Below are 22,774 nucleotides of genomic sequence, written 5' to 3' on the forward strand. Positions count from 1 at the left end.
CACTAAGTACTAAGGGCCAGATTCACAAAAGAGATACGACGGTGTATCTCCTGATACGCCGTCGTATCTCTGTGATCCGCCAGTCGTAACTATGCGGCTGATTCATAGAATCAGTTACGCATAGATAGCCCTAAGATCCGACAGGTGTAATTGACTTACACCGTCGGATCTTAGGATGCAATTCTAGGCCGGCCGCTAGGTGGCGATTCCATTGCGGTCGGCGTAGAATATGCAAATGACTAGTTACAGCGATTCACGAACGTACGCTTTACCCGTCGCTCTAAATTTACGCTGTTTCCGTCGAGATACGCCGCGTAAAACTAAGGCTCCCCTCTAGGTGGTGTAACCCATGTTAAGTATGGCCGTCGTTCCCGCGTCGAAATTTTAAAATTCACGTTGTTTGCGTAAGTCGTCCGTGAATGGCGCTGGACGCCATTTACGTTAACGTCGAAACCAATGACGTCCTTGCGACGTCATTTAGCGCAATGCACGTCGGGTAATTTGATGGACGGAGCATGCGCAGTACGTTCGGCGCGGGAACGCGCCTAATTTAAATGGTGCCCGCCCCATTTGAATTAGGTGGGCTTGCGCCGAGCGGATTTACGTTACACCGCTGCAAGTTTACAGGTAAGAGCTTTGTGAATCAGGCACTTACGCTGTAAACCTGCGGCGGTGTAACGTAAATGGGATACGTTACGCCGCCGCAGCGTAACGTATGTGTACCTGAATCTGGCCCTAAGTCGTGTTTTGCTTGGGGATCAAATACTTATTTTACCCACTGAACTGAAACTTAAATTTATAGCATTTGTTTTATGTGTTTTTATCTGAATTTTTGGTTGATATTCTGTCTCTATCATCTAAAATACACCTATGATAAAAAATTATAGACCCTTCATTTCTTTGTAAGTAGGCAAACTTACAAAATCTGCAGAGGATCAAATAATTGTCTTCCCCGCTGTATATACAAATTCAACTTAAGAACAAACCTACGGAACCTATCTTGTTTGTATCCCGGGGACTACCTGTATTTATTTTTTTATTACATTTTTAATGATTATATCACAGATGTTTTATTGTTTGTGATTTTCAAAGGGTTAAGGATAATTAATCAACCAATATATAATAGTTATATACAGGGCTTTTTTTCAGGGGGAACTTGGGGGAACTCAGTTCCACCACCTTTGGCTCAGACCCTTTGGTGCCTGCTCACCACAATCACTTGTAAACACAGAAGTCTGTGTGTAACCCCCCTGAACTCTGCACTCTGTATGTAATGCAATCCTGGTATTTAATGCCCCTTTAAGACCCTTCTACCGTTTGTGAAGTCTGAACGGGGTCGTGGTTGAGTTCCTGCACCTATTTTCTCGGAAAAAAAGCTCTGGTTATATAATATATATATATATATATATATATATATATATATATATATATATATATATATATATATATATATATAGAGAGAGAGAGAGAGAGAGAGAGAGAGAAATAATCAATATATTTTTTGCACTTAAAGGTACAGTACTTCTGTACTCATTTTGTATGATCATATTTGTGTATATGCTGATATTAAGGATAAAAGGAGTCTCAAGCAAAAGTATATACACTTTACATTTTTTACATGTCCTATTGAAATGCCATACTGTGGGTTACAGGAATCTGCTAGACTCTAAGTAAACATATAATCAGTGAAAGGAATGAATTCAGAGAGCACAGCTTATTACAGCACGTAAAACAAGCACTGTTTAGCAAATGCAATTTATGTTCGCAAAAAATTATTTGTTCCAGTTTGTTACTGGTCCTTTTAATATTATGACCAAACACATGCGGACTGAAATTCAAAATGATTGTGTTTTGAAAAAATGATCCCTTTGAAATTAAACACTTCTGAGTTTTTGAAAGATTATGCCTTAGTAGAAAAAAAAATACTCGATATACATAGATTGAAGTGCAAATTAAGTAAATTCTGGATGAGAAAATGAGTCCTAGATATTTGTTCCGCTAACTAGCCGACTTTATTACTGACTGACAGATTGTGGAATCTCCCATTAGAGATTAAACCTGGGACTTTATATTACATAGCACATACTCGGGAACTGCACCATGTAAAAAAGGAAACAAACTGGCCTTCATTAGTCCCACTACTGAACCAAATTACAGTATCAAGCAACCAAACTAAAGTTGAATTTTACTAGATGTGAATATGGGATCCTTGGGACGTTGCTACATTGTTTATCAGATCAATTTAAGATTGGAGCACAGGAGCACTATATTTCGGGTTTTTTGTTATGAGTTTTGTGTATAGGTACTTATATTAGGATTGCACCATGCTGCACAGACATTAATTATCGTCCACTCAGCGCAACATTTTTTTGTATATCTTTTTTGCACAACATGGGACTGTGAGCAGTGTCAGCGGCTGTTTTTGTGTGTGCGTGTGTGGTCACGCAGGATTTTATATATATATATATATATATATATATATATATATATATATATATATTAGGGCTGTTACTGATCAAACATTTTCTGTTCGATTAATGTTTTTTTTTTTTTATCGATTAATCGACTAATTTCGATTAATTATAACGCACATACAGATCCAACTACTTTTAGCTGATCTCCTTGCAGGCTGATTCCCAGTGCAGCTACCAACCACTGGAAAAATGGATAGCAGGATACAAAAAACACACAAAGGCAGCGCTCGATGGGAATAGCATAAAAACTTTTATAGTCTTCAAGTAGGTAACAAAATAAATATTGCACTGGAGATAAAATCGATGTAGCTACATAAACTGTAAAAATGGTGCAAGTAATACCAAACGGTAGCAAAAGCAGTCATAAAAACATGTAGCTAAGTATGACACTGGTATAAAAATGTGTACAACGATACCACTGCTGAATCCAGATTAGGAGAGGTTAACATCAATCCGTCGGCATGTAGATGTCCCATGAAGGGAACTATCACAACTTCCAGTGGTTGGCTGTAGAATCCCAGGTTGATAGAGGGAAGTGTAACAGCCCTTGCGTGTGGCAGATAGTAAGGTCCCGCCGGCATGCAGATATGAAGGCACAGCAAAGGAGCCCTTCAGATGGACACGGCAAGCACCGCCAGTGTCCGTGACGTTACTGGATCTCCGACGGAAGTGCCTGAAGGCCCAGAAGCCGGCGGAGAGGTGAGTACCAATCAAAAGAATTTTAATCGATCAAAAAGATTTTGATCGATCAAAAAAATTTTAATCGATCAAAAAGATTTTGATCGATCAAAAAGATTTTGATCGATCAAAAAAATTAAAGATTAATCGATTAATTAAAAGTTAATTTGCACAGCCCTAATATATATATATATATATATACACACAACTTTTTTATATATAACTATATATACACACAACTATATAAAATCCGACAACAATTGTTAGATGGAGAGTAGAAATGGTCGGATTTTCTGACAACAGCCTGTCATCACACAATTCCTGTCGTAAAATCCGATGGTGTATACGAGGCTTAAAATTAACCCGGTATGCCTAATTGCCTTTCTGATTCTATTAAAAAAAAGTCCTTTCTGCTAAAACCTGATAAGACAGCTGAGGTTTGTAGTACTGCAAAAAAAAAAAAAAACCTTTATATAAAATATTTTTTTGCTGACTACAAGACCAACTCTTTCCGCACTTGTTTGCTGTAGCAATGGAAAGGCTTAGAATTTGCATTGAGCTACTGGCCCGGATTCAGAGAGATCGGCGCATCTTTAGATAGGCGTAGCGCATCTCATATGCGCTACGCCGACGTAACATTGAGAGGCAAGCTGAGTATTCACAAAGCACTTGCTCCCATATTTACGCCGGCGTAACGTAAATGGGCCAGGGTAAGCCTGCGTAATTCAAAGTAGCAAGGCAGTGGGAGTGTTGTATTATAATGAAGCGTGACCCCATGTAAATGCATGGCCAAACGAACGGCGCATGCGCGCGCTTTCTCAGAATCACGTCAAATTTACTCCCTAAGATACGCCGGGTCCATTCTTGCGACGTGAACGTAACCTACGCCCAGCCCCATTCACGTACGACTTACGTAAACGACGTAAAATATGACGCTGTTCCCGCGCCCATACCTTAACATGACTTACCCCTGCTTTATGAGGGGTAAATTTACACCTGACATACGCCTTACATAAACGGCTTAGCTTACTGCGACGGGCGCAAGTACGTTCGTGAATCGGCGTTTCTAGCTCATTTACATATTCAACGCGTAAATCAATGGAAGAGCCCCTAGCGGCCAGCGTAAATATGCACCCAAGATACAATGGCGTAGGAGACTTACGTCGGTCGTATCTTGCCAAAATTCAGGCGTATGTGCTTTCCTGAATAAGCGTATAGCTACGACGGCGCACATTTTGACTTACGACGGCGTATCTGGAGATACGTCGTCGTAAGTCCTTTCTGAATCCGGGCCCTAATATGCAAAAAATGATGAAGCTTTGAGGACAAAGTAGTTATTTGCAGAAATAGTGTTAAAAGGGAATTCCTTGCATTTCTTCCTTGACAATTTATAATAGTGTACTGACTATGTAACTGATGCCTGTCCTTGATTTTAGTGATACTTTATGTTTAGATCATTCAGAGTTTTTTCACAAATGCCACATAGAAAGGTCCATCAATTTTTGCTATGAGGCCCCATGATCTGCAGTAACGCTGATAATAACACATTCACTGCTTAAAAAATATGTCCCATTCTTATTAGGAAAAAAAAATTCCACTTAAGTGCCAAGTCTGAAGAATAATGACTATCTCTATTCAGCCACTTGACTGCTGTGTAAAGAGAGCTCCATTGGGATCCCCAGGCTGGAGCTCATGACATCTGCATGTACACAACACTGAAACAGATGAGTGCTAAAGCTGCAAGTGGGCCATTTGTTGGAAATGGATAAGAGCATAAAGATCTTTATATACTTTCATTGGCTAAAAATGGTTCCAAGCTGCACACTACAGAAGCATCTACAGAAGTCTCTTGACTGCATGCCACAATGAACGAATACTGGATAATATTACAGTTCCTTCTTGTCATTTGTGTCAATTAGAAAAGTTTACAGTAGCACGCATACAGCTATGCACAGTGCCATTTGTTTTCATGTGATTTGTGATTGTGATGGTTCACTTGAAATAGTCTATAAATTCTGCACGTTTTGCAATGTGCCTGGCGAAATCAAGCCCATAAAGACAGCATAAACAATGTGGGTAGAGTCGTGAGAAAGTTAGACAGTTTAACCTTTATTCTCAAGACAATGAAGTTGGAAATGTGGATATTATTATTATTATTATTATTATTATTATTATTATTATTATTAATAATAATAATATTAATAATAATGCTATAAAAACTGCATATATGATTATATTATGGAATATATATTTGTAAAAAATACTGCGAACTAGTCTGTGTAATATGTTAAATCCTACAAGTCCGAAATATTATTCATTGTCTCATCTATGAAAAACATCTGCTTTGGAGCTAATCATGAACATAGAATATATCAATATCCAGTTGTGCATACAGCCAGCATTTTTATTTTGCCATAGATTTTATGGCCAGATGCTTTTAATCACAGTTTATAAACGGAAAGGCATGGTGGGTTCAGGCATTAACACAAACCATGTGAACTTATCACATCAAATTATAGAGATAGGTCTTGACAGGAAAGGCTGTTTGATCTGTCGACACTCCAGAAAGAGAAATATTTTAAGACTGAACCAAGCATATTTAGGCCTTTGGAGTCATTAAGTATTTTGTTCTATGAAAATAATTATTTAGAAAAACACTTATAATAAAAATATAATGTTACTGCACCAAAAATATTGTTTTTGTAGTGTAATACAAAGTGTAAAATAACATGCTGTGTTATGCTAAAGGAGAACTCGAGGCAAAAGTAAAAATTTCTATTCAGTTTACATAAATTTTACATTTGTTGAGAAGTTCATTTTAAAACAGACTATATGCTTTTATCTATTAATAGTTTATTATAGTAAAAACCCATCCTCCTTGCACACAAGTTTTTTTTTTTTTAGATTTAACAAATACAAAAACTTGCATACATGTATGTATAACATGGATCTTAATGACATTTTAAGGTAAAATCTGTGAGGTTGGGTTATGCAAAGTACATCTAGCTCTATCCCCCACAATAACAACTGGTGATGACGAATCCTCTGTTCTGCCACGATTCGCTAAACTGCTCCCCACTAACACACCAGGTTATAGATTTTGGATAGCTCACACATGTGTAACTTAAGCATTAGTATGCTAACCACTCGATAATAGTGCTCAGAAATAGGCCACACACAATTGGTGATAGATAAAGTAAGTAAATATTGTGGCAAAGTAGAATAAAAACCTTACACATGCAAATAAACAGGTAAAAAATACAGGGCATCTGGAAAGTATTCACAGCGCTTCACTTTTTCCTCATTTTGTTATGTAGCACTACCCCCGAAGGAGCTGCTGGTTTGTTTTGGGTAGCATGTTACCTCATGTTCCTCCCCCGTCTAGAGATGTCCTTAGCCACTCCTTTGTTGTCTTGGCTGTGTGCTTAGGGTTGTTGTCCTGTTGGAAGATGAACCCTCGCCCCAGTCGGAGGTCCAGAGCAAAGGATGTATCTGTATATTGCTGCAATTATCTTTCCCTTGATCCTGACTAGTCTCCCAGTTCATGCAGCTGAAAAACATCCCAACAGCATGATGTTGCTACCACCATGCTGCACTGTAGGGATGGTATTGGCCAGGTGATGAGCGGTGCCTGGTTTCCCCCAGACATGACACTTGCCATTCAGGCAAAAAGTTCAATCTTTGTTTCATCAGACAATAAAATTGTGTTTCTCATTGTGTGAAAGTCCTTTAGGTGTCTTTTGGCAAACTCAAGGAGGGATGTCATGTGCCTTTTACTGAGGAGTGGCTTTCGTCTGGCCACTCTACCATACAGGCCTGATTGGTGGAGTGCTGCAGAGATGGTTGTTCTTCTGGAAGGTTCTCCTAGGAAGAGTCCTGGTGGTTTTAAACTTCTTCCATTTACAGATGATGGAGTACACTGTGCTCATTGGGACCTTCAATGCTGCAAAAATGTTTCTGTACCCTTCCCCAGATCTGTGCCTCCATACAATCCTGTCTTCAGGAGGTCTACAGACAATTCCTTGGACTCCAAGGATTGGAGTCCAATGAACTTGGTTTGTGCTCTGACATGCACTGTTAACTGCAGGGCCTTATATAGACAGGTGTGTGCCTTTCCAAATCATGTCCAATCAACTGAATTTACCACAGGGGGACTCCAACCAAGTTGTAGAAACATCTCAAGGATGATCAGTGGAAACAGGATGAACCTGATCTCAATTTTGAGTGTCATGGCAAAGGCTGTGAATGTCCATGTCCATGTGATTTTTTCGTTTTTTATTTTTAATAAATGTGCAAAGATTTCAAACAAACTTTTTTCATGTTGTCATTATGGGGTATTGTTTTTTTAATTTTGAGGAAAATAATGAATTTAATCCATTTTGGAATAAGGCTGCAACATAACAAAATGTGGAAAAAGTGAAGAGCTGTGAATATTTTCCAGATACACTGTATGTTAGATTTTCTTATGGTAATATTAGCCTCACCTATGGACATTATCTTGGACCGCAATAAGGCTAAGCCCCACAACACCAGTACACATAGTATAAACCATGAAAGTATGAATGACACAAATAAAGGACTCACAGTAGCCTTTGATAACTAAGCACTCCAAAAAGTATCCTCAAATGCACTCCATACAGTCCTATGGGCTTGATACCTGATGGGCTACTATGTAAGGGGCAGTATCAGTTGGCATTAACGATGGGCAGCAAAGGGTTAAGCTCAGTAGTTCCACTCACCACTCCTGGTATGTAACATATCAGATCCAATTTGCTTGGTGATCGGTTGACGCAAAAGTCTCAGACCTCATGATCGGGTCCTCACAAGTCTCATTCATTCACTGGTGTAGCAACAGATCTCTCCAGCTTCTCTCTTTCAGGCCCAGTCTATCAGTTCCGTGGTGTACAAACCCAACTGCAGGTCTGCACTGTTCCCTTTCCCATGCCGGACTGCCTCAATGTCTAAATTTGCATGAGAAAAGTTCTGGCCTCTCCACCTCTAGTATGGAGGGACTTATGGGAATTAAAGTCTAAACCCCCATAGCCTCCCTTTTGCAGCACTCCTTTAAGGACTACAGTTCCCATTGTCCAATGCTGGAAGTCCATTTCCTCTCTCTGATGCTCTAATTCACAAGTGTCCAACACAAAGCCTGCGGGGCGAATCCGGCCCTCCAGGCCATTTCATGTGGCCCTTGCACCTCTAATGCAGCTGCAGGAGAGCTCCAGCCCTCCTCTGGTTCTCCTCCAGACCCTTACTTTCTGCTTTCAAGCAATGCATCCAGCTTCTTCCCAGCAGCAGCATAAGGAAAGGGGGGTACACTGTGATGTAATGGAGAGTGGGGGACTCAACTTCTGATGGTGGGGTGGCTCTTGACATCTAATGTAAGGGGAGGGGATGCGCTGGATATCTAATCTTACAGATACAACCAGCCCTTTTGAGGGCAATCATAATGCTGATGCGGCCCACAATAAAATTGAGTTTGACACCTCTGAGTCTAATTGGTTCCAGCTCTCCTGATTTCTGGCTGGCTTAAGCTCACTGCCAGGAGTGAGGGTTGATAGAGCAGGCAGATGGACACAGCCCACAGCTGCAGTTCTCACGCCTGCTCTGTTTACATTTGAGCGGGGGTGAGGGGAACAGATACAGGAACACAGACGATGGGTGGCAACCAGCTACATCCAGATGCTACAGGTGTATAAAGAAAAAAAATAGGTGCTTTAGTAAAGAAATTGAAACAGTAGACTGGATTAACTAACACAGTTATTTTTTTTAGGACTGACAACTGAAAGTGCCTCCAACAGAGAGAATGCAGAGAGCAGAGGTAATTAGCCCAAAGGCCAGCCTGATATTCTTAAGCCTCATATCATTTATTTAATACAGTGAGTGAGTGTGAGAGCAGCTCAAAGGGTTTAGGCAGAATTCAGGCATGTTTCAGTCGGCAGATTCAGATGCCATTTGGTAATTGTTTCAGACTTAGAAAATTGCCATTACAACTACTTCTTTTGGAGTTGCCTAAGAATTTGTGGGCACAATCTTTGCCCCATTCAGTCTTAGAAGCCACAGCACCCCTATGTATCACATCCACTATAACGTCTTCCTGTTTTGCATATATAACATTGATATTGAGCCAACGTGTTACAACTTAGCTACAAAGCCAATTTGTCACCTTCAGTTCCACAGACATAGGAAACTGACCTGTTACTGTTACATGTAGCTCATCTGTCACCTGTAGTTCCACTGAGAGGGCCAGTACAATGTAGCGTTGCCACCTTTTCTTCCAGTCAAACCCGAACACTTTAGCGACGCATGGCAATATTTTTAATAGTATAAACTATACATATATTTTGCTATTAAATAGCACTTCTAATCATATGACGTTAATAACAAGAGTCCCCCTTTACATCATAATCCACAGAGTTCCCCTTTTACATCTAAACTCGCAGAGTTCCCCTACACTGTACGGGGGGACTCTGCAGACTCTGATGTAAGGAACTCGGAACCCTGATTTAAGAAGGAACACTGAGAATTCGGAGGTACGGAGAAGACTCTGATGTAAGGGAGAACTCTGGGGCCTCTAACAGAAGAGATGCTCTGGGAACCCTGATTTAAGAGGAAACACTGAGAATTCTGTTGTGCGGAGAAGACTCTGATGTAAGGGGAAACACTGTGGCTTCTGGTATAAAGGGGAACTTTGATGCAAGGGGTCTCTGAGAACCCTGATTTACCTTAGTGTACTTACTCAGAAGCAGGAGAAAGAAGGGGGAGACTTCAGTCACAGACAGGGATGGATGGTGAGCTCACTCACTCCCTTGGCAGTCAGCACCTCTCATCCAGATGTATCTGAGGCTGCTGGACTTCAAATTTTCAGCCCCAAATTTCCTTTTCTGAGGCACAGCACCGGGGATTGGAGTGTAGACGGACACAGAGGGGTAGGTGTATTTGGGGGGGGGGGTGTTAGTGTTGGCTGCAGGCAGTGTGAAAATGTGTAACAGACACTCTCAGCTCAGACAACTGCAGCCAGCAATCTGCTGGGGAAGCCATAGTCCAGTGTAAGTAATGTGTCCGGGTTTCAGGCAGTCTGAAACCCGGATGCATGATTTCAAACCTGAACTGCCTGGGTGAATCCTGGACAGGTGGCAACCCTAGTACAATGGGAGTGGGTGTGGGGATGCCTGTGAATGATCCACCACTGGTATGCAAATGCAGCAGCAAATCCTATTGCAAATCCAGTGGCTCCTCATTCATTGCAAATCTTTCCCCCACTTCAAGGCAATTCAGTGGGGGGGGGGGCAGGGTTAACGTCTGGCACCGAAGAAGTGATAGAGCTTGTGGGATGGAAATAAATTCGATGCTTCCCATCCACAGTGCACCCCCACTGTTCACACTATGCACCTGCACCCATGTCCACGCTGTGCATCCACTCTATCCACATCATTCACCCATATGAGTCACACTGTGCATCCACACTTTCCACATTATCTCTCCATACATTCAGCTAGGCACTGAGGGTCCTTGGTGGAGGAAAGCAGACATATGATGTAAACAAGCCCTGAAATATATTCTTGTTTTGAAAAGACATCTCATGTGTAATAAAGTGTGTTCAACTGCAGTTTGTCATCTTTGCCCTAAGCGCTTGATGACCTTTTCTTGGCACTGTCTATGGACATTTGGTCTATTCATGTCTTGTTACTGCACAAGACTGGGAGCTAGGGGTGTCACCTCCCCTCATCTGCTGTTTAATATAATCAGCTACACAACCAGTCCCCTCCTGGCCTGGCAGTCTGCCTATCCATTTAAATTGTGCTCAGTCACGCAGCAGCTTGTAATCCTTTTATGGTAGAAATCAGATTCAGAATGGGAGGGGTACAGGATCTACACTAGGGTGACCAGACATCCCCAGTTTCAGGGGACAGTCCCCTGATTGAGGACACTGTCCCCGGACCAAGTCTGTCCCCGGTTTTGTCCCCAGATTGCATTTAATAGGGGGCAGGGGCAATTTCAAAGAAAGTCAGTGCAGAAATAAAATAAAAAAAATTGAATTACACACCCCTGCTCCGCCATGCCTACTAGCATAGGGGGGTTGTATTTTTCCCATTATCTGTGCCCCTTTCTGGTGATCATGTGCTGGTCAGAGCGGAGGGAATATTTCTTCCATTTCGGGGGCATGCCCATTCAGCTTCGCTTGCATGTTATTCTGCCTTGGCTCAAATCCTGGTCAGCCACCAGCCTATCTCCTTGCCTTCCCTGGCAGAGTGATCTTCCTCCGCTCCCCATCCAGTAGTAGCCGGGGCCCGAAGAGTAAGGCCCCGTACACACGGTCGGACCGAACCGATGAGAATGAACCGAAGTTCAGTTTCATCAGACCAAACCGACCGTGTGTATAGGCCATCGGTCTGTTTTCCTTCGGTCCAAAATTTTAAAACATGCTTCAAAACCAAACCGATGGACCGCTGCCCGATCGGACCAAACTGATGGTTAGTACAGAAAAGCATCAGTTCAAAACCCGCGCATGCTCAGAATCAAGTCGACGCATGCTTGGAAGCATTGAACATCGTTTTATTCAGCACATCGTGTGTTTGACGTCACCGCGTTCTGACCCGATCGGATTTTGGACTGACGGTGTGTACACATATCAGGCCGTACGGCCAATTCAGAGGTGAACCGATGAAAACGGTCCGACGGACCAGTCACATCGGTTTGGTCCGACCGTGTGTACAAGGCCTAAGACTTGAGAGGCTGTCAGGCGAACGGTGACGGGCAGAGAGTTGCTGATTGTTGCCATTACTAGTAAAGAAAAAATATGTCCCCGGATTTCATTTAAAAAATCTGGTCACCTTAATCTACACAGTTGTGTTGTAGTGCCCAAACACTAACAAGGGTCATGCTGATAGTAGAAGAAAACCAGATTACCAGAGGAAAATCAGGTCTCCTGCCCTGCTAGACAAGTGTTGTATGAATCTCAGAACTGGATTTACAGAAATACAATTCCTTGGGAAGGTAAAGAAGCTCCCATATATTCCATGTGTATTTTGCTGTCTGCTTGGAGCTCAGACTAGGCACTTCATGTCATTATTAGTGTTGAGCAGAATATGCCATATTCGATTTCGCGATATATCTCGAATATATATTCGAATATTCGAGATATATTCGCTAAATTCGAATATTCGTGATATTTTATCGAAAGTAAATGATTGCGATTTTTCGCTATTGCGAATGCGAAAATAATTGCGATTTTTTGATAACTGCGGTAGGAGCACTCTGATTGGCTCAGAATATTCGTGATATTTTATCGAAATATCGCAACATGCGAATGCGATATTTATTGCGCAATTTCGAGAAATGCTGGAGGAGCACTCTGATTGGCTCAGAATATTCGTGATATTTTACAATACAAAATAATTGCGAATATTCGGCAAATGCGGAAGGAGCACTCTGATTGGCTCAGAATATTCTTGATATTTTACAATACAAAATAATTGCGAATATTCGGCAAATGCAGAAGGAGCACTCTGATTGGCTCAGAATATTCTTGATATTTTACAATACAAAATAATTGCGAATATTCGGCAAATGCAGAAGGAGCACTCTGATTGGCTCAGAATATTCTTGATATTTTACAATACAAAATAATTGCGAATATTCGGCAAATGCGGAAGGAGCACTCTGATTGGCTCAGAATATTCTTGATATTTTACAATAGAAAATAAAAAGTGTTTTGCATTGGTGGTGATTCTTTACTCTATCCATCTGTCACAGCCGTTTGTCAATCAAACACCTTAAAGATTGAACACGTTCATGCTGCATGCTTTGGACTTTTTTTCACTTCACATATCAAAGACATTTTTATGAAAGATTATTTTTCTATTATTGGGACTATATTTCTTTATATATTTGTTTCACTGTGTATTTCACAAGTTATTTGCGCTTGCTTATTTTATAATTTGCCCACATGTCTTGTCACTAGACATATTTTTTATTCTTGTAGAGCGACTCCATTTTCTGTCTTGTATTAATTTATGTTGTATAACATTTTTGAGTTGCTGCTGTATTCTCCCCTTTTTTAAGGTATGCGCAATTTTTTCCTTCTTACAAAAAAAAATAATATCAAACATACAAATATTCATAACAGAAACATACACAAAGCCCCCCCCCTTTTGCATCAGAGACAATCAGAGTTCTCCTACCACAGTTATCGAAAATTCGCAATCATTTTCGCATTCGCAATAGCGAAAAATCGCAATTTTTTTTTTTTCAATTTGGCAACATAATAGGATCGCCTCAGCTTAGCTACTCGGCCCAGGGTCTCTAATCATACCAGCAATGCTTTTAGACGTCGATAGGATGTGATCTGTTTTAAAAATCAAATTGAAAAAATGCGAATATTCGGAATTGCGAATATTCACCGCGAAATTCGAAATATAGCGCGATTTCTCGAATATGCTATATTCGAGTCGAATATTCGCAATGCGAATATTCGTGAGCAACACTAGTCATTATTGCCTATAATTTAATAATACTTTGGACATGCCACGAGTATAGTTATGCAATGTTTTTTTTTAACAGAAATATTAAAATATTAGTTATTATAAAATATACAATAACATTTTACTAAAGTTTTGCTCTGGAGAATGGAGAATGTCTTACTTGGTTTATTGCACTTGGCAATTAGTATTTCCAGCAAGAGCCAATGCAAGCATTGTCCCAATGTACTGCAGTGACTGGCAAATTTAGTTCTATGTAAATACTGTACATGAAACCAAGTTTGCATAGTTAAAATAACACACTAACAATTTAATATTCATTTAATTATTTAAAGAAAAAACAGCAATCTTCATTGGAAAGTCCTGAAACTTAAGTTAAGTCTGTCATGAGGAAAACATGGAGGCTGCCAGTATGAACCTCTCCTGTAATGCATTAGTTTTGCACATAAGAATATATCAAGCAAAATAAAATCAATATTATCTGTTGCAGAAATACTACATGGGCTGCATGTTGTACAGGGTTGGTGGGGCAACCAGGGGTCACCAAAAAGTAGGATATGTTAGTATGTGTGCCATATAGACCACTGGCTGACATGGATATAAAGGCTTGTTACAGGGTGTGCAAAATGGCAGTCACTGCGGAAATATCACCAGAAAGGTTAAAGGCTACAGTAAGTTCAAGTTTTTTTTCTAAAATCCAGCTCCCCTATATACAAATATACCATTAATATACCTTAGTTGCACAAAAATACAAGTTTTCTATGATTTCGAAAACCAAGCCTACCTCATCCATGACTATATTATGCAGATCACTTCACAAACTTCCTGGTATAAAGACCCAGGAAGGAGTTTACCAGCTGAACTCATTAGCGCACCTTCACCCAACAACTACAGTTTCACAGCACCTCTCGCATTCCTCCATGTGTGCATTTGCCTGGCTTCCCAGTGTCCCTTCAGACAGACAGTTATGAGACGGGATCGCTCGTTCTGGTAAAACTAGCGTTCGTAATGGAGTAAGCACATTCCTCACGCTGTAACAGACTGAAAAGCGCGAATCGTCTTTTACTAACATGAAATCAGCAAAAACAGCCAAGGGTTGCGCCATCCAAATGGAACTTCCCCTTTATAGTGCCGTCGTACGCGTTGTACGTCACCACGCTTTGCTAGAGCATTTTTTTTTTCACGATCGTGTGTAGGCAAGGCCGTTTTCACGATCGGGTTGAAAAAAACATTGTTTTTTCTAGACCATTAAAAATTTCATTTTTTTACAACCCGAAAAATGGTCGTGTGTATGCAGCATAAGTGTTTCTGTCCACTCCTTCCTTTGTACTTGTATAAAGATGGCCATGCACTATGAAATCTTATTGCACAATCTCTGTACAATTTCCTTTAGATTTATCAGAACTATGGAATCGGAGGACACACCTGAACAATTCATTCAATTTGTATCAAATCAGGCAGGCCCTTGTACTACGTAGCTGATGGGAGACCTAAAGGAGATTGTACAATCAGATTACTGTATATAGGGAGTAGGTGGAAGGTGGTATTGTAATGAGGGAGACATGGTCCAGAGTGGTGAAAACACCCTATCACACCCTGATGCAACAAGATAGCAAAGGCTTTTGGGAGATGACCTAACAGGAAGTGAATTCTGATACAAGCTGTGACGATTTAACACCAAGAATAGGCAGATAGCAAGAACAATACTTCCAAAGTTAAGATAACAGTTTTTGATGTGCTTATTTTTTTTTGTTACTGTTGGACAATGTTTACATGTTTACTCAACTTAAAATTAACTTAAAGGGTTACTATAGGTTCGAACAATAAAAACAAAATAACAAACATGTCATACTTACCTCCGCTGTGCAGCTCGTTTTGTACAGAGTGGCCCCGATCCATGTCTTCTTGGGTCCCTCAGCGGCTGTCTCGGCTCCTCCCTGCTTCAGCTAAGCCCCCTGGGAAGCGCTCTCCCAAGGGGGTTAACTTACGGGCGCGCTCCCGAGTCCTGTATTCGGCGCCCATAGCTGCCAACTACAGGACTCGGCCCTGCCCCGCAGCCCTCTCGTCGTTGGAGCTGATTGACAGCAGCGCGAGCCAATGGTTGCATTGCTATCAATCTATCCAATGAAGAGCCGAGAAGAGCCGAGAAGCCCAGCCATAGGATGCATTAAGATGAAAAAAATTGAAGCTTTACAACCCCTTTAACCGATTGCCGACCAGCGCACGCACATTTACGTCTACACATTGCAGGCAGGCAAATGGGCATACCTGTACGTCCCTTTAAATTTGCCGCCCAGCAGGAACGCATGCGTCGCCGCGTGCCTTGTGAGTGTGCCCGCAGGTGCTGGGAACTTGGTGTTCCAGGGTGGCCCGCTATTACGATTGGCAAATGCAGAACAGGGGGATGCCTTTGTAAACAAGGCATTTCCCTGTTCTGCCTAGTGACACCTTCAGTGATCTACTTTCCCTGTGATCGGGAACAGTGATTGCTGGACGTGTCACTGGTAGCTTCTTCCCCTAACAGTTGGAATCACTCCCTAGGACACACTTAACCTCTTCAGTGCCACCTAGTGGTTAACCCCTTCACTGCCAGTGTCATTTTCACAGTAATCAGTGCCTTTTTATAGCACTGATCGCTGTAAAAATGACAAGGGTCCCAAAAATGAGTCAAAAGTGTTCGATGTGTCTGCCATAAAGTCGCAGTCACGATAAAAATTGCAGAACGCCGCCATTACTAGTAAAAAAATTATTAATAATAAAAATGCCATAAGACTATCCCCTATTTTGTAGATGCTATAACTTTTGCGCAAACCATTCAATATACGCTTATTGCGATTTTTTTTACCAACAATATGTAGAAGAATACATATCGGCCTAAACTGAGAAAAAATTCACTTAAAAAAAAAATTGGGGATATTTATTATACTTTAGCGGTGCATTGTGGGCGGTTTTAACCCTTTCTCGGCCACTAGCGGGGGTTAAAAGCTCTCCGCTAGCAGCCAAAATGTGCCACACATCCGACGGTAAAATAGCAGCGTTTTACCGCTATTTTACCACGGACGCTATGGGTGGCGCCAGTGTGAAAGGGGTCTTAGGGTCATTGTCCGGTTGGAAGATGAACCTTCACCCCAGTCTGAGATCCACAGCGCTCTGGAGCAGGTTTTCATCAAGGCTGTCTGTGTACATTGCTGCATTCATCTTTCCCTTGAGCATCCCCACAGCATGATGCTGCCATCACCATGCTTCACTGCAGGGATGGTCATGCCAAAGAGTTCAATCTTTGTTTCATCAGACCAGAGAATTTTGTTTCTCATGGTCTGAGTGCCTTTTAGAAAACTCCAGGGGGGCTGTCATGTGCCGTTTACTGAGGAGTGACTTCCGTCTGGCCACTCTACCATACAGGCCTGATTGGTGGAGTGCTGCAGAGTTGTTCTTCTAGAGGGATCTCCTCTCTCCACAGAGAAACCGCCGGTTTCTTAAGAACCATGACACATCTGCTGACAGTGGGATTCTCTGCTAACAGCAGATTGTAAACATAAAAAGCCAACAGAAAAAAAATGGAATATAGTCCCTCCCCCTCAGTCCATACCAGGCCATTCAGGTCTGGTATAGATTTTGGGAGGAAGTGCATGCCAAAAAATGGTGTGAGATCCCCTCTGTGACGGTATCGGTATGATATCCCCGTCAACGTTCCCTTCTTCCCATAACGACAATCACCCCAATATTCCACGAGGAGGGATATCCCTGGAATCGCCCAGAAAGCCACACATGAGACAAGCTTACTGCTAGAACAAGACACTTTATTGACACAAAAACTCAGCTTATATGTGGTTACAGCCTGTTAGGAACGCCCCCCTCACACAGTGGGGTTTCCCATACAGATTATAGGAGACAAGTCGGAGCCGACCATGCAGACACGTTTCTTTAGATAAAGACATCAGCGGAGTTAATTACTAGGTGTAACAGCCTGACCACAATGAAGCAATCAGAATAATTAACATGAGCCACTTCTAATCATTGTAAACAGTAAGGCCGGTCTCCTTCCCACACACAATAAATCAATTACCATTTGAACTAGGGAGCTGGCTGAGGAAGGGTCATTAACATGTCAATAGCTTGTGACACATGAATCCATCTAACCCACAATTTAACCAAGCAGGGAGATTTACACTGACATCCTTCACAATGGCCCCCCTTTTTCTCCCTGCTCCGGCAAACCCGGTTGGACCTTCCCTGGTCCAGTAGGGTTGACGGGTTCAGAGCTTTTAGTCCGAGGTTAACTCCGTTTGGCGTGACTGACCTCCATTGGTAACTGCTTCCGACTCAGGTATGCCACCGGGTCGTCAGATCACACGCCGGTCAGTCCCCAAGTCTTTGTGCGATCTGCAAAGTCACCAGAAGTCAGTGTGAAGACAGCGAATGGGTCTGTGCGCCGCCGTCTAGGTGTCCCGCTATGGGAGGGGGCAGGTTATGGCTCTGAAGTGACAATCACAGGAGATTCATAAAAAGAAAAAGTTATATTTGTTGAAATGCTGTAGCACTGGTGCTCAGAGTCCGGGGGGGGGGGGAGAGGGGACTCAGAGCCCCATAAGGTCAGCCACCCCCTGCTCCCTCCGCAGCCGCCGGTTCTCCTCTTTGAGCTTCTCCAGCTCCTTCTCCAGTTCATGGAGCCTGGGGGGGTCAGCCCGCTGTGACCTCAGGTGGTTGTTCTCCTCCTCCATGCGGCTTATGCACTCCTCCAGCTCTATGTACTCACGGATCAGATCCTGCTTGCTCATGTCCTGCAGGCTCTCCACGTGGTCCTTCATCATCAGGAACTGGGTGGTGGTGTAAGGGGCCACCGGTGGGCCCTTGGCGAACATCTCGGCCCGCATCTGGGGCGCCCGCTGCGATTCCATCTCCTCCAGTCGCTTCTTCTCCTCCCAGGTCCGCTGGTTATATGACTTCCAGGACCTCTTCTTCTTGGAGGGTAGCTGGCGGTGCCTCTTTCTGCCCAGCTCCCTCCAAGGCCCCTCCGGCTCATGGCGGTCGCCCATGACCAGCTGACAATGGTGTTCCCTGTTGTCCGTAATAACAGATTGTACCATGAGGGCTTCGTAAGGGGTGCCCAATGGTTCTTCCTGACCCAGCTCCTGGGGATCCCAAGCTGAGTCTACACAATGGGCTGCTGCTGGTGGGCGGTACCCCGGTTGAGACCAATTTGACCTGGTGTTGTCGTTCATGGGGCAATTCTGCTTGAAGTGACCCAACTGTTTGCACCGGAAGCAGCGTTGTTCGTTGTCCTCCTGGCGTGGGTAGCGAGGGCTAGATGTCATCGGTCTGTTAGGCGGTTGGTATCTAGCGGCTGGTGGGTGTGAGGGCGCCGTTGGTCGTGGAGGTTGTACCCGTGGTGTGACCTGGTTTGTCTTGCGAGTATCCGCATATTCATCCGCCAACTTCGCGGCCTCTGGTAGAGTCATGGGCCTGCGATCTCTCACCCAATCTTTGACATCCGTCTGGATGTGATTGTAAAATTGCTCCAGGAGCATTAGTTGCAAAATGTCCTCTGCGGTGGTGGCCTGGCTGCTGTTAACCCAGTAAGAGGCCGACAGGGACAGCTGGCATGCCCATTCTGCGTAAGAGTCTTTCGTGGTTTTGCGTGAGTCCCTGAACTTCTGTCGGTGGGACTCTGGGGTTACTGCATAACGAGCCAGGAGCGCTTCTTTAACCCGGGCGTAGCTATGGATATCCTGATCTGGCACGGTCCGGAAAGCATCAGAAGCTTTGCCTGACAGTTTGCCTGACAATATTGCAACCCACTCTCTTCTAGCAATTCGGTGCAGGTTACATTGTCGCTCAAAATCCGCCAGGTAGTTATCAATCTCACAGTCCTTTTCATCAAAAGCTTTAAAAGCACTTATTTGTTTAGCCTCCTGTAGTTCTGCGTCCCTTATTTGTTTATCCTTCTGTAGTTCTGCGTCCCTTATTTGTTTAGCCTCCTCCGCTAACAGGTCCATCACTTTCAGAACCACATCCGGCGTTGGGTTCGGGCCGAACCACGCTAGCTTCTCTCTCATTAGCTTGTTGGTTGGTGACTCCTCCTGAATCACTGGTGTCTCCATCTCTTGTACTGCTGGCGTTGCTGCAATCCCGTCCTCCTGGTCTATCTCCATTGATTCCGCTATGATGACCCGCTTGGTTTTGTTGCTAGCAATCCTTCCAGTAGTTCTTCCAGTGTCTGCTTGGAATCCGGGTGTGAAGGGGAATAGAAGGGAAGATCCCGCTGCTACCAACCAATTGTGACGGTATCGGTATGATATCCCCGTCAACGTTCCCTTCTTCCCATAACGACAATCACCCCAATATTCCACGAGGAGGGATATCCCTGGAATCGCCCAGAAAGCCACACATGAGACAAGCTTACTGCTAGAACAAGACACTTTATTGACACAAAAACTCAGCTTATATGTGGTTACAGCCTGTTAGGAACGCCCCCCTCACACAGTGGGGTTTCCCATACAGATTATAGGAGACAAGTCGGAGCCGACCATGCAGACACGTTTCTTTAGATAAAGACATCAGCGGAGTTAATTACTAGGTGTAACAGCCTGACCACAATGAAGCAATCAGAATAATTAACATGAGCCACTTCTAATCATTGTAAACAGTAAGGCCGGTCTCCTTCCCACACACAATAAATCAATTACCATTTGAACTAGGGAGCTGGCTGAGGAAGGGTCATTAACATGTCAATAGCTTGTGACACATGAATCCATCTAACCCACAATTTAACCAAGCAGGGAGATTTACACTGACATCCTTCACACCCTCCAAAATAAATAAAAGACCCTTATTCAAGTGTGCAGCCCAGCAGACCAGAAAAGGGGGAAGAGAGCCTGTGCCCCCCCCCCTCATTAACCATACCAGGCCACAGGGCCTTAACATGGGGGTGTGTTTTAGGGGGACCTTCCCGCCCAAAGCACTTTGTTCCCATGTAAATGTGTACAAAGGTCTCTTCCCCACAATTCTGGCCAGGTGGTTGTGGGGGTGCAGGGGGTAACGTATCAGAATCTGGAAGCATCCTTTAACAAGGGCGCCTCCAGTTCCTGGTCCCCCTAATGTGAATGAGTAGGGGTACCACTTAAGGACCGCCTAACGCCAATATATATCGGCAGAATGGCACGGCTGGGCACAGGCACATACAAGTACGTTGCCCTTTAAGTGCCCAGCCGAAAGTGCAGACTTCTGGTCACCGGCATGCGGCGGGCACGTTCAATAGAGAAATATGGGGAGAAACGTGCCTTCAGAAGCAAGGAGGGAAGTAGTAATAGTAGAAGTAGTTGCTCCATGAAGGCAACCGGATCCAAGCCCTCGGCACCCTCCGGCAGTCCCAGCACCCATAAGTTATTTTGGCGGTTCCGATTTTCAGCATCCTCTGCCCTGGCTTCAAGGACTTTCACCTTGGATTTAAGTATCTACAGGTCTGCGTGGTTCTCCCTCTGAGTGTCCTCAGAGGGAGAACAGACTTGTCTCTCCACCTCCGCCACCCGCTCTCTGAACTTGTCCATGTCCCGGCGGATAAGGGCCGTCGCCAACTGGACATGGTTGATTTTCACTGTGAGGGTGGATTGGCATGTAGTAATTGCCAACATTAGGGCATCAAAGGCTGCAGAGCCAGCCTAAATCGTGTGGCAGGCCGAGAAGGGGGTATGCCTGAGTTTTGGTGGCGCACTCGCTGTGTCAGAGGTTTGTCTCTTTTGGCTCCCCTTCTTGTTCCTTCTCATTCCCCGACACTTAGGTGTATGGAAGGGTATGGAGTCAATTCTGTGCTAATTCTACACTGAGATGGGTAAAGGATAAGAGTCCAGAACGGGAGCTCCACTACCGCACGTCTGCTCCCAGCGCCATCTTGGACACGCCCCCCCATGAATGTAATACTTAGTAAATACCTATTTTCAAAAGTGATAGATCGTTTATATGTTTATATCTAAATGCACTCTTCAGTTCAGAAAAAAAACTAAAAATAAAATAATAGATACAATATGCATTGATTCATAACATGCATATAATATTTAAAGAAGAACTCCAGGCAAACAATTCAATACACAAATAAAATACAGGGACAGGAACAAATAAATCCATCTGTTTCTTTTTCTCATCAGCAATCAACAGAAATAAAATTAAGATTCCTCAATATGTACAACTGACACAAGCAAAGGTTTGCAGGGGAGTCCTACTACCTACCTGCAGGTATAGGGGACCATGTCAGTGTCCCTTTTGTCTGCAACATCCCTATCATACCGGCAGCAGTGTGGCCTCTTCATGGGGGCGCCAGACCGATTTGTCTTGTGGCCCAGTCCACCTCATAAGACAGGCGCTACACTAAAAGTGTAGCGCAAGTCAGCGGGTACTCTTTTCATGCTGCCCCCCTGCAAAGTGCTGCCCTAGGTCTGGGCCTTGTTGACCTTGGCCAAGATACAGCATTGGATCTGACTGTGTGACAGACTAACAATTATACCCCAGCCCTACAGAACTTGTTGACTGGTAGGATGTAGTTGCCACACAGCCTAGCGCAGGATGCCAACTGAAAGAGCTTTTTTACAATTACTGCTCCGATGTTGGTCATGGTTACTCCTAGTTAGTTTCCAACAGAAACATCAAGGGGCAGATCCACGTACCTCGGCGCTTCTCTCCGCCGGGCGCAGCGTATCTAAGATACACTACGCCGCCGTAACTTATTTTTTTTTCGAATCCTCAAAGAATTTACACCGTAAGTTACGGCGGCATATTGTATCTTTGGCGGCGTAAGGGCGCGGAATTCAAATGGCTGTGATGGGGGCGTGTTATATGTAAATACGTTGTGACCGACGCAAACAAAGTTTTTTTTTGAACGGCGCATGCACCGTCCGTAGGAGTATCCCAGTGCGCATGCTCGAAATTAAACCGGAACAAGCCAATGCTTCCGACGGTGACGTCATTCTACGCAAATCCCTATTCGCGAACGACTTACGCAAACAACGTAAAAAATTCAAATTTCGAACGATGGCCATACTTAACATTGAGTACGCCACCATAAAGCAGCTTTAACTATACGCCGGAAAAAGCCGAACGCAAACAACGTAAAAAAATGCGCCGGGCGGACGTACGTTCGTGGATCGCCGT

Source organism: Rana temporaria, chromosome 4 (genome assembly GCF_905171775.1).
Source record: "Rana temporaria chromosome 4, aRanTem1.1, whole genome shotgun sequence".
Lineage (NCBI taxonomy): Eukaryota > Metazoa > Chordata > Amphibia > Anura > Ranidae > Rana > Rana temporaria.